The following is a 13,123-nucleotide window of genomic DNA, read 5'->3' as shown; positions in this document are numbered from 1 at the left end:
AATCAACTTGACTACGTCCAAGTCTACTGTTTCCTTAATTTATTTTAACTGCAAATAAGTAGTCGATGTTAGAGTATATAAATGAATGCTTAGGATTGTGACACTTGGCAATCCATAAGAAAGGAAATTAGTTAGTTTGTTAAGATTAGATAAGGATGCTGTTAGAAGATATGGTTGTAATAAGATCTCCCTATATATGCGGGATTGTATGGATTACTGTCACAAAGAAAAAATATACAAAGATTTATGTGTCTCTCTCTAAGAGATCTCTCTAGCTCTCTCTCTAAACTGTCTTATCTTCTTCTCTAAGTTTTCTTATTTTCTCTACAAATTGTGTTCTTCATTTATGCACTATGGTTTACATGGTATCACTCACCGAATTAGCTTAACCGCAAGCTTCTTCAATCTGGGTTTCTTACTTCCGCTACCTAATTTCTCTTCTTTGTGACTGTTTCGGTTGATTTGGGTTTTGACCGACTACCCCTTCTTCTCTTCTCTCTTTCTTCGAATTTCTGCACACCAAGTGTTTGTTGTTGGGTCTCAACAAAAGCTTATCAAGATGGTTACAGTGAGTCGATTGCAAATTTTATAATCCTCAATTACTGGGTTGATTTCATCGGTTTCTTCATCTGTTTCTATTAAGTTGGATGATACCAACTATCTTCAATGATATTTTCAGATGAAATTGGTGCTCGATGGGTATGGCATTATGAATTTTGTGGATGGATCACATCCTTGCCCCTCTTAGTTTACTTCTTCAAGTTCTGCAGATTCAGAGGTTGTATCCATTGGTTCCAATTCCAGAGTTGAATCTGATGAGTTTAAGGTTTGGAAGATGCATGATAGAGCACTAATGCAACTTATCACTGCTACTTTGTCTCCACTTGCAATTTCTTGTGCAATTGGGAGCACCAGTGCAAGAGATTTATGGGTGCGTCTTCAAGAACAATTTGCTACAGTTACAAAGACTTCCATTTTCCAAATGAAGTCTGACTTACAAACTATCAAGAAAGGGGCTGATTCTGTGAGTCAATATCTTCAGTGTATCAAGGAGACTAGAGATTATCTTTCTACAGTAAGGGTTACTTTTGTTTATGAGGATATTGTTATCTTGGATTTAAGTGGCCTTCCAGCTGAATATAACACGTTTCGGTGTGTTATTCGTGGTATTGAAAGTGTGATTTCTCTCAAGGAGTTTCGTGCTCAATTGCTTGTTGAGGAAGCAACTCTTGAGAGTAATTCTTCTGTTAATTTTCCCACTGCTTTGATGGCTCAGAATCAAAATTACAATGGAAATTCTGGGTTCCAAAATGGCAGTAATGGTTTTACTAATGGGAATCACAATGGTAATTCTGGTTATCACAGTGGGAATTCTAGGCAGTCTAATTTCTTCAATGGTGGCAATCGTTCTAAATACAAAGGCAAAGGGAAATCGAGTAATAATCAGGGCAATTGATATTATAATAATCAAGGCCAGAGGTCTTACCATTCCAAACCTATTGTTCATGATTACGCTCCTAGTATTCTTGGAAATCCTTCTCAGCTTAATAATGTTGCCTTATCTTCCAGTGTTATTTGTCAATTGTGTTTTCAGCAAGATCATTCAGCTGTCAATTGTGCTTATAGAGACGTTGAACCTTCTGAGTCCTGTCATATTTGTGCTAGAACCAATCACACTGCCAAGACATGTTTCTATAGAAATAAAGCCAAGACTTATGGATCCCAAATGACTGCCATGAATGCAATTTATCCTGGTTCAATGCATTATCCTTAGTTTATGCATACTATGCCTCCTGTGATGAATAATATGTCGTCTATGCTAAATATGCCATCTTCTTAGTTGCCAGTTTCTATGAATGCCTCATCTTCTTATAATATGCCATATATGCTATCCTATTCATCAAGTTCAGCTTCACCGCAAGTATGGTTGACATATTCTGGTGCTACCAATCATTTGACTAATGATTTGCATAATTTGTCCTTGGCTTCTCCATATCCTCAGAATGAAACAGTGCAAACAACAAATGGTGAAGGTTTATCAATCACTCATTTTGGGTATTCTATTCTCAGAACTCTTGTGCAATCAATCAAATTAAATTTTGTTCTTTATGTTCCCAGAATTACTCATAACTTGTTGTTAGTTCACCGAATTTGCTTGGACAATAATTGTTGGCTCATATTTGATGCATTTTATATTTGAATTCAGGACAAGGCCACATGGAGACTCATATATAAAGGACTATGAAACAATGGACTATACCTTATACCATTCGTTCCTGTTCTTTCTCATGTAGCTCAGAAACAAGTTTATCCTGCAGCTTAGAAATAAGCTTATCCAGCAATTGTATGCCTTGGACACACTGTCAAGAGTACAATTTGGCACAGTCGTTTAGGTCATCCTTCCAACTCTATAGTATCTCTTATGCTTAGTAAATCCAATGTTACTGTTGTAAAAGATGTGAACTCTATTGTTTGTCAAAGTTGTTTAGAGGGTAAGTTTAGTAAACTTCCCTTTTGTCCTGTCTCCTCTAAGTCTGTTATACCTTTTGAAATTGTTCATAATGATTTGTGGGACACGTACCATGTACATCAATTGATGGTTACAAATACTATGTCCTATTTGTTGATGATTGTACCAGATTTTCCTGGCTTTTTCCCTTAATAAATAAATCAGATCTTTCTTCCATCTTTGTCTCATTTTACAATTCAGTGTTAACTCAGTTTTCTGCAAAAATCAAAATTTTACAAAGCTATGGGGGGGGGGGAGAGTATATTGGCAAATCATTACAGTCCTTTCTTTTTGCCCACAGTATATCCCATCATAAGTCTTGCCTTTATACACCTAAGCAAAATGGTTTGGCCGAAAGAAAACATAAACATATTGTTGAAACTGTAATCACCCTTTTGCAAAATGCTCATTTACCTTCGAAATTCTGGACCTTTGCTTGTAACACTGCAATTTACTTAATTAATAGAATGCCATCATCTGTCATCAACAATAAGTCACCTTTTGAAATGCTATACTCTGCCATTCCAGAAATTCAACATCTTAGGGTCTTTGGGTGTGTTTGTTATCCATTTTTGAAGCCTTACAACAGTAACAAATTACAACCTAAGACTGCTAAATGTGTGTTCTTAGGTTATGCCTCAAATTATAAAGGCTATATTTGCTATGAACTGAGTCATAAAAGGATTTATATCTCTAGGCATGTGATTTTTAATGAGATTGATTTTCCATATGTTACTTTGGATACTAAACCTACATCGTATCCCAAACCTGATTCCCATACTTATCCTTCTGTGATTCCAAACCTTCAAAATATCTTAGTAACACCTCCTACATCACTGCCCTTACTTCCAGATACTACATTACCCTCATCCTCACCTCAACCATCCCCTCACTCATCATTTCAGCCCTTATCTCAACCATCACCTCAACCATTATCTCAGTCCATTGTTGCTCAAGGATCTCCAGTCTCAGTGGCACCTGAGTTTAGTCCTGAGGCCTTACAAGTGGTTCTTACTATTCCACCACTAAATGTCCAAGAGTGGTATTGTTAAAAAGAAGGTATTTTTCACTTTATTGATATTGCAGCATCTGTGGATTTAACAAAGACTGAGCCTGCCACTTATAAATCTGCTTTAAAAGTTCTTGTGCGATATAAGGCAATGCAGGAAGAGATTGATGCACTGTATTTGCAGAAGACTTAGAGTTTGGTTGATCTTCCATCTCATAAGAATTTGGTTGGGTGTAAATGGGTGTTTAAAGTAAAAAGAAATGTTGATGGGACTATTGCTCGGCACAAAGCTCGATTGGTTTCCAAGGGGTTTAGTCAAGAACAAGGGCTCGATTACGATGAAACTTTCAGCCCTGTTGTGAAGGCCACAACTATGAGATTAATCTTTGCCTTAGCAGCTCATTTCAATTGGCCATTGAGACAATTGGATGTCAAGAATGCATTTCTTCACGGCATTTTGCAAGAAAAAGTCTACATGTCTCAACCTCTAGGTTTTGAGGATTCTAGGTATCCACACTTAGTTTGCAGGTTACGTAAATCTCTTTATGGCCTGAAACAAGCCCCACGGGCCTGGAATGATCGGTTTACACAGTTTTTGCCTAAGTTAGGATTCAGTAATACTTACTCGGACTCTTCTCTCTTTGTTAAGCATGTTGATAGTTCAATTGTTGTGTTGTTATTGTATGTCGATGATATTATCATCACTGGCAGTGCAACAGAGGCTATTCAACAGGTTATTACAAATCTTACCAAGGAATTTGATCTTAAAGATCTTGGTCCACTGCATTTTTTCTTGGGTATTCAAATTACTCGAACTTCACAGGGGCTGTTCTTATCTCAAGAGTAGTATATTATGGATTTATTGAAGAAAATTGATATGTTGGATTGTAAAGCTGTTGCCACTCCTTGTTTGCCTTCCCGCATATTGCTTAAAGATGATGGTCAACCATTTAATAATCCAGGATTATACAGGAGCATAGTTGGTGCATTGCAGTATCTTGTCTTCACTAGACTTGATATAGCTTTTTTTGTTCATCAGGTTTACCAGTTTATGCAATCTCCTATGATTGCTCATTTTACTGCTGTGAAATGGATATTGCGATACTTAAAAAGTTCAGCTTCCTATGGTGTTACTTATAGCACAGGAGATTTGATGATTAAAGTTTTTAGTGATGTTGATTGGGCTGGTGACCCTAATGACAGACGCTTTACTACCGGCTTGGTTGTGTTCTTGGGCAATAATCCCATATCCTGGTCTTCTAAAAAGCAACAAATCGTCTCTCGTTCTTCAACCGAGGCTGAGTATAGGGCATTATCTTCAACAGCTGCAGAGTTGGATTGGATTCAACAATTACTTACTTTTCTGCAAATTAAGCTTTTATATACTCCTGTATTGTTTTATGATAACTTGTCTGCTATAGCTCTCTTTTTCAATCCAATTCAACATCAATGGATAAAGCACATTGAGATCGATGTTCACTTTGTGCGCGAACGAGTTGCAACAAAGAAGCTACTGGTTCAGTTTGTGTCTTCTTAGGTGCAGTTTGCTGATATTCTCACAAATGGTCTCAGTTCACCTATTTTCCACAGTCATTGTTCCAACCTCATATATGAATGAATGCTTAGGATTGTGACACTTGGCAATCTATAAGAAAGGAAATTAGTTAGTTTGTTAAGATTAGGTAAGGATGCTGTTAGAAGATATGGTTGTAATAAGATCTCCCTATATATGCGGGATTGTATGGATCACTGTTGTTTGTACCATACTTGACCAATCCCGAAACTACCAAGCACCGGTCAGCGTTATACCGTTAAGGATCCAAAAGAGTTTCCCTCCAACTAGGAGGCCAATCACAGTGCAACACGTGTCAACACCAAGGGGCCAATCATTGGGCGACGCGTGTAATATCTCGAAAATTTTAAGTGGGGATTAAGAGTGAATCACTTGTGGTCTTTGTTAGCAAAAATTGATTTGCCTTATTTGAGGTTAGATCAATTGGCCTTTGTCCATTAATATATATATATATAAAGAAAAAAAAAGAAAAAAAAAAGGTAAAGTTGACGTTTGGGATAAAAAAAAGGGATGGGTTCTAGAAATCCCCATTTAGCTACTTTTCCTTCCTGCCTTCCCTCCAGCTGAAAGTAATGAAAGGGGTTTACCCCTTTTAGCTCTTCACTTGTCAAAAAGGAAATCTAAGGAAGAGGAGTTTAGTTTTCTTTGCTTGTGAAGATTTGAACAAGTGAGGATCTTTCCTTTGTCTCCATTTAAGGTATCTATTTCTTACCTTTGGGATCTATTTGATTTTTTTTGGTTTGTTAACCCATGAATTAGTTTGGGTGGGAGTAAAAGAACATGAAGGTATCATAGTTCATGCTATAGTTTTAGAGTTGAGCACCAAGTGTTTGATTTAAGTCCCCAATTAACCTTGAATTAGGGTATGTTGTTAGATATTTGTATAAGTGGTGTGTAATGATTTTTCTTGTTATAGATAAGGAAGAGAAGGACAAGGGGACGACACAAGTCGACGAACACCCTGGAAGTTGAATATCAAGAAATTGTGTTGAGGTAGGGGAGTTTTAATCAAAAATAAAATATTTTGGTTTTTCATTTTTACTTGATCAAGGATTGATGGCATTTGAGCATTATTTGAAGCTTACTTAAAATGTTTTCTTTTTCGATTATGTGAAAGAAGTGAAGAAAATATTTCACTATGGTTTGATCTTAATGATTTGAATTCCGTTACTACAACTTTGGTGAGTTTAAAGTGATTGAAATGATTTTTCAGTGATTGAAATGATTTTTCAAGATTTTGTTTTGATGTGCATGCCTCTTATTTTACTCGATACGAAATATTGAAGCATCTCAATACGAATGTCAAATTGTGAAAGTAGATGGAAAGTGGTGTAATACATGTGTAGTTGAGAATGTTGAGAAATGTATGAATGGGCACAGTGACCCGTGAAGTTATTTGATTATGGGCACAATGACCCAAGGTTCCCCGGGGAAAACTCCATGTGTGGGGGTTGTGTGAATGAGTTATGAAAGTGATAAATACATGTGATATGTGTATTGGCCATGTATATTACGGTTCTTTCCAATCTGCTTGTCACTTGTTTGGGATAAAAGAAGATCTTTGTGATTTGGTGTGCTAGTGATTCTTTAAATGATAATGGCTTTGCTATCTTTATGACAAAATAAGTGATTTTGAACTTGTGTATTGTACCGTTGTTATCAAGCTACTAATGCTCCAAAACCTTTGGTTTTTCTGTCATATGTTACTTTCCAAAAAATTTTGAACATATTTCAAATTGTTGGATTACGTAGTAGTGAAAATAAACGGTTTTGAATCACTCTTATTACTTTCGGCATGCACTAGAGATTTTAAATGACTACGGACTTACCCCTACTGGGCATTTTATGCTCACCCCGTTTTTCTAAACATGTACTTTTAGTTGTGTAGAGTCGACTAGTTGATTTTCAAGTGGCAGCTGTGGGTTAGTTGACGGGAGTCAAGGCGTACACTTCTTTTGGGTGAGCTGCCAAAGTATTTGTATAGTTAGTTTCTGTTTGTAAATGATCCTTTTGTGGCGTAGTAGACTAAAATGATGTCGACCTCGGTGGGTTGGAGATTCTACTTACCTGGGCTATGAAAACCATGTATATATAACTACTCGTCTTTTGGCTTGTATAGTTTTGCTCATGTACATTTTCCTCATATAGCCTGAAAATGTTTTCTTGTTAGAAGCCCTAAAGGTCTTTTGTGAACTTATTTTAATCTGTAAGGTTTTATGAACGGCTCTTGAAGAATCACTATGAACTTGGTTATGTTTAAAAATGTGGGTGTGTATCTATTACCTAAGTGGTATGTTGCAAAAATTCAGATTTTTGTTTTTGGAATATAGATAGTTTTATTTGCAAGGTAATTTGGAACTGCTAAAATTGTTCTTACTGGAAAACAACTGCATGCCTGTTTTAGTTTTAACATTTTCCTATACTTCCCGAACTCGAAAATCAATGAAATTTTGACACAACTTAGTTTCATGGGTCTACTTTGGATCTGGAAATTTTCATGCATTTTGGTTGAACGAGCTATTTTCGGTGAATTTTACGGTTCAAGTCGCTTTTGTAGTTTGTATTACTATGAGATCTTTAACTCTATTTCTTTAAATTGACTTTTGTAGTTTAACTTTATGGAAATTGGGGGATTTAAATTTTCGTCGACATAATCTTAAGATGAGATTTGTTTTGCATCCTTAAACGACCACTTTGTTCTATTTATTTTACTTAATCTCACACCTCAAGTTTTGGGGTGTGACAACACGTGTCAACATCAAATGTCAATCATAGCATGACACATGTCAATGCCAGAACAAAGCTAGAAACTCTATTCTATAAAAGGAGATCATTCTCCCACAATAATCCCTAATGTCATTTGTACTCAATCATTCACTAGTACTCACTAAAGGAGAGCTTGAACCTATGTATTTGTGTAAACCCTTCACAATTAATAAGAGCTCCTCTACTCCATGGACGTAGCCAATCTGGGTGAACCACGTATATTTTGTGTTTGCTTCTCTGTCTCTATACATTTACATAATTATCCACACTAATGGCCGGAGCAATCTAGCGAAGGTCATAAAGTTAACACTTTCTGTTGTACCAAAGTCCTCACTGATTTTGTGCATCAACAACTATCACTAAGAAAAAATATACAAAGATTTCTATTTCTCTCTCTAAGAGATCTCTCTAGCTCTCTCTCAAAGTTGTCTTATCTTCTTCTCTAAGTTTTCTTGTTTTCCCTACAAACTGTGTTCTTCATTTCTGCACTATGGTTTACAGTCGAGCCCTACACATAGCTACCAAAGTTATGTCCATGTTCACTCATATAAACATAGAAGTAGAAATTGGTGCTTTTATTTAGGCATTAGGGTTTCCAACAAATTATATGAAGTTTTATTTCATCGATGCTACCGTAACTTTTCATTGTCGACACTCTCGACCCTGGTTGAACAATTGTTTGTTCCTAACTTGGCAAAACAAGCCACCTGAAGCAATATATTTGGATTATGCAGTTGTACGTATATATTCATTTGTTAGGTGGATGCATGGTTACGTCTAAAACGTGCTTGCATTGAAATCTTTGTACGTAGATACAACATTTGCCCTAGCTAATATAACGGTGGATATAAATTTGGATTTATATATTTGGTTTCTTCTCGTGTGGGCATGAACTACATGACATTTTCCTAATTAACTAGTTAAAGCTAGCCATATATGTGCCAACCTTTAATTTAATAGGTTTTCATCTCTGATCCCTTGATTGACATGCCAAAGTTCTTATGAGCACAATGATCATCATGATTCATCACCATAATTAATCACCACAACATTAAATTTCCATGCATGATGTGGAAGAGGAACGGACTCGAAGCAGTGGCTTTGGTCCTTTGGGTGTGTTATATCCTACCACATTCAAGGAAATTTTTATTTTTAGGCACCCTAGTCGGCCTTCTTGAGAGATTTTTTAGTATGTCAAATTCCTATTTTCATCAATATGGAATTATTCTCAATAAATATTATGTCGTTGATTAATGAGTTATATCATATATGTGAATGTAATTGCTTTCATGCAGTAATGTAAGAAGCGACGTCTCTCTAAATATTTTGCCCTAGACCACACGCAACTTGTGACTCGTATGCTGAAAAAACTACAATTACAACTTGTTTATCAGTTAATTATGATGATCCGCATGATTAATGTGAAAGTGATTTATTTGTTTTGGTCTGATCTGATAGATTGTGAAATTGCTCATTACTATTCTATTCTACGTGTGTACATGCATGCATTAATCTCACTGTACATCCAATTTTAATTTTAATTATAAATTGTATTTTTTCTTATCGTATAATTAAATCAAGTACAAGATGAAGGTAGTGCTAAAACTAAAATTTATAAATAAACCCACATCCAATTATCAAACATTTATTATTGCGTAATCTTTGTTCAACGTTCTATTTTGGCTAAAACCTTAAGTGTTGTCAAAGAGAATAACAAGCTCTTTTTTGTAAATGGTGATTTTAATTAAAGTTTTGGATCCTCGAAATAAGATATGAATCGATTTATGATATTTTTTTATTCGATTTCATAGTACACCTTCGCCAAGAGTACGTATATAAGGTACATCATTTTCTCAAAGATACCCATGGCTTCCTCGACCAGACCATGCTCATAGCATTATATATACGACTGCATCATCAGATCCAAGTGACTGACTGAAAGCCATCCCTGAACTTTCAATATCCCCACATTTTGCATATGCATCAATAAGTGCACTTAAAATTGCGTAAATTTTGGTTTTGTGAAGATAATTTAGGTAGTAAATTTGGGTGTAAAGATAAATTATATATGAATGTGAATTTAAAGAGATATTTATAGCTTGATTAAAATTAATATAGATGTGGAGAGTAAATTGAGCGTAAATGTTACGTGAGTTCAAATAAAATGTCGCTTTCTAATTCTATGCAACGAATCAGGAATCAAAGCACGACTTTAGGGTCCACCAAAAGGCCATTTTGTAAATTCTAAAGTTATAATTCTGTGGACATAGATAGTAAGGACCAACCAATCCGGACTACTCAAATTGAATTGAACCGTCCCCATTAACTCATTATGTTGGCTAACCTTGCACAAACCAAGGACTTCGATCTCTCTTTCATATAAACCAAGAGCCCAAATTTTCTGATCTTTAGGCTTCGGATAGTAAGGTCCGAAGAGGATTCAAAATCATAATTTTGTAACCATGCATGCATGTTAACATATTTGACTAAATCATTTATTGTCCGGACAGATCCAAATTCATACTTTTGTAACCATGCATGACTAAATCACTCTACATATCATATGAATTGTTGCATATGCGTCATACATTGCACAAAAGTATGCACCTTTTCAACCATTTGGTTGGTCCATTGAGTAAGGTGTTGATGAAAATATATAAAATTATCATAAATTCGGGATTTTTTGTTTGTTTGATACACTAACAAATCTGGAATTTACTTTATCTTCAAATTATCCAATGAGGGAGAAATCTTGCGGTATGGTACAGTTACAGTTTCAGAATGTGAGTAGCCCGTTAACTGGTTGTGTATATTGTGTCGATTTACCGACTGGTCACATCCCGTATACCCACAAAATTTCTTACATTGTAGAAAACCCCTTGTATATATATTTACGTATGAGCCTAGGAGGTGAACTTTTCTTTTGTTTGTCGCAAAACAAAAGAAAGAGACATGGCATCCAATATATTAAGCATTAAGATACTGCAAAACGAGCTATTGATGATGACAATTAATCCTTAGCAACTGAAAAATTATGAGAATTAATATAATATGGGTGGCTAATCAACATAATCCATAAACGTTGAAAAAGAAATCCTAACAAAAAGTGATTTGAAAGACATCGATTGGTACCCTGAAATTACAGGTTCAGCTAATCATAACACTCATCTTAATTAGTATTTTTAAATCAAACAATTAGATACATCTTGTCCCCTACCCACACCATTTTATAATAAAGATAACTTGCAAATATTACCCTCTGGTCCACCACCACTTCCTCTCTCTCTCTCTCTCTCTCTCTCCCTCCCTCCCTCCCTCCCTCCCTCCCTCATAGTAAGTACTAGTTACAAACTGTGAATAAGGATTTTGATTTTTGGAGGAGGATTCTCTCCCCTCTTAATCTCTCTCCTCTTCTTTCCTCTCCTCGGTTAAGTCACGTCAACATCTTATATTAATTTTTTTTTATAGAGACAATAAGATAAAAAATAATGTATGAGAGGAAGGGAGATAAGTGGATGTGAATATGAGGGGAGAGAATCATACTCCTTCGAATAGGGGATGAATTTTAGAATTTAGAGTTTTAACTTGGGATAAATTTCTAGGGCATGGGATGAATTTCAGGGTTAGAATTTATGAATGGGAATTAGGGTTTTATTTTCAAACTCACTGTGATGAATTTCAGAATTTAGGGTTTTAATTTAGGGAATGAGTTGAATTTCAGGGTTTAAGAATTTGATGGTTGTTCAGGGTTTAAGAATTTGATGGTTGTTGTTGTTTCTTGTTTACAACTATTGGCTGTTGCTAAAATTTGAATCCTCTCTCAGTTTGACGCATTTTGAATCCTCCTGCAATTTCTTTTTTTTTTCCTTCTTCTTTTTCAATATGCATTTACCGAACTGACCCTAAATACCAAAATTATTTAGGTTTAATTTACTGAATTTCTGAAAACTGAAAATTACGGTTCAATTTCGGTATAGATTTTCAATTTCCAAACTTGTTCGATTTGGTTTTTGGTTTGGTTATCAAGCCAAAATCAGGACTATATATATCATATATCATATATGGTCTAATTTGATACCACTTTTAATGAAATAAAGGCATTAGTAGTTTTGAAAGAAAAAAAATATATTGTTGAACAACATTATATGTATTTTGAATTGAAAATCAAACAAAGAGGAAAAAACTAAACGATTAGACGACTCGACCTACTCAATACTCATAAGGCTTGGTTGTCGATCTACTCTTAGCCTTACTCTCTTAACCTCAAAATGGTCAGAAAGAATTAAGACCCCAAAATTTAGTCATCAATTACAAAGTAGACTACTTTCTTTCTGCTTAGAGTGAGTTGAAATGACTCCCCGATACTATATTAAAATAATTACAAGCACATACAATGAATCGAGCCAAATTGAATAAGTATTGATGAATTAAGTGAATCAAATTACACATCAAGGGGTTAATAGTGATTCATAATACAACATTATCCAAAATCCACATATATATTGGTTAGGTGGCTGTGTTGTGTCTAATTGTCCCTTCCAAGTGATTCGAAATCGAATTATAAATCTTAATTAATAACAAGTGAACTTAACAAGTGAACAAAAATAAAGATTTGACGCTGATAGTGGGACAGGCCGAGTGTGAACGTGTGTAAGTAAAGTTCTTGATTGATTACTTCATTCATGTGACACCCAAATGATTGAAATTTGAAGGGCTCTAAATTATCTCTCGTTTTTTTTAATGCAATATCTGGTTCATTTTTTAGAATCTCGGCGATACGAAAAAGTTTATTAATATAAAACAAGAAGAAATTATACCTAATCAAGGTGGTGATTAAATATCGATAGTAATTATGTTCCAAACAATTTTGAGTTGTATTTTGAACCCAGAACCTCTTCGGATCCCCAAAAACTGAGCCTAATGATCAAATGATCAGGGCCATTGAAATTTGATCCAAGGGCTACAATTATTATAACTTTTAGAGGAACCCCTTATTTGTAGCCGTTTGATCAAATTTCAATGGCTCGGATCATTTGATCCTTAGACTCAGTTTTTGAGAATCCGGAGAGAATCTGGTTCTTTTATTTTACTACCATCTATGTTTGCAGGATTCCAAGGGAGCAGCAACTGCTAGGAAAACACCCTTGACCTTTTTGACAATTTCATGCCCTCTTGATTGTTTTTACTCTACTCCTTAAAATTTCAATCTCCCTGAGTTATATGATCATGTATATTATATTAAGCACCATACAGTTAAAAATATAAG

The sequence above is a fragment of the Malus sylvestris genome, chromosome 12 (assembly GCF_916048215.2).
Source record: "Malus sylvestris chromosome 12, drMalSylv7.2, whole genome shotgun sequence".
Lineage (NCBI taxonomy): Eukaryota > Viridiplantae > Streptophyta > Magnoliopsida > Rosales > Rosaceae > Malus > Malus sylvestris.
Note: the sequence above shows the minus strand (reverse complement) of the source record.